We start from the raw sequence: 1,164 nt of genomic DNA on the forward strand, positions 1-1,164 counted from the left end.
TCTTATGCCTTTGATGGACTTCCTTTTTAAGATTGTGAAGAGAACAAATGTATAAGAGACAAGAACAGTCACAATGGTGAATGCTTGAATTGAACCAGCAAATATAAAAACCACTAAAAAATTAATAGCAGGGTCAGTACAGGAAATCTTAAACAATGGTATAATGTCACAGTAAAAATGATGTATTACGTTGGAATTACAGAAGGTTAGTCTCAGTATAAGACCTTCATGTATTAAGGCATGAAGAAAACCACCTAAAAATGACAAGACCGAAAGCCAGATGCACAGTTTATTTGTCATAATCATCGAATAAAGTAAAGGTTTACAAATGGCTACATAGCGATCGTATGCCATAGTTGCTAAGAGAAAACATTCTGTGGTTACACCAGTTGCAAAAGGAAAAAATTGTATCATGCATTCAGAGAGAGACATCATTTTGCTCTGGGTGAAGAAGTTGATCAGCATCTTTGGGGTCACTGTGGATGATCAACAAGCATCCACGAAGGCTAAACTCCCAAGGAATAAGTACATGGGGATGTGGAGGTGAGGGTCATTCCAGATGACAGCAATCAGACCAAGGTTCCCCACAATGGTGATGAGATACATCACCAAGAACACCAGGAACAGGGGGATTTTCCACTCTGGTTGATATGGAAGTCCTGTGAGAACAAACTCTGTCAGCAGTGTTGCATTTTCCTTTTCCATGTCCTTACTTGGTGCCTCCTGAAATGAAATAAAGTAAACTTTAAAAGAACATTCACTAAAGATTTATGAAGTGAATATTGCGGAATGAGAGTTGAATATAACCATATACTTATCAGAATAACCTCTAAAGTTTATATTACCATTATAATAGATAGTATGTATTTGGGGGAATTAAAGAAATTTAAAATATGCAATTATTTTGGTTCATCAAACTTGCTGGAATCAAAAGATTTAGACAACAGGAGAGGGCTTCTGAGCATGTGGTAAATTTGTATGGACACTATTGAATATAGGAGGGAAATTGTGTGTCTTGGACATGGAAATAGGGCCAATGGATAGATGGTTAAGGAGCCTGGATTAAAACATGTATTGTGGGCCGGCCCGGTGGCGCACTGGATAGTGCGCCGCTTGGGAAGCGCGGCGGCACTCCCGTCCGAGGGTTCGGATCCCTTCGGATCC

The 1,164-nt window shown here is 39.4% G+C and overlaps 1 pseudogene; it reads right to left on the minus strand.

Annotated features, from left to right (window-relative positions):
• Positions 1 to 6: 6 nt before the first annotated feature.
• Positions 7 to 708, minus strand: LOC103583559 (annotated as a pseudogene).
• Positions 709 to 1,164: the final 456 nt, after the last annotated feature.

The sequence above is a fragment of the Galeopterus variegatus genome, unplaced genomic scaffold, assembly GCF_000696425.1.
Source record: "Galeopterus variegatus unplaced genomic scaffold, G_variegatus-3.0.2 Scaffold24384, whole genome shotgun sequence".
NCBI lineage: Eukaryota > Metazoa > Chordata > Mammalia > Dermoptera > Cynocephalidae > Galeopterus > Galeopterus variegatus.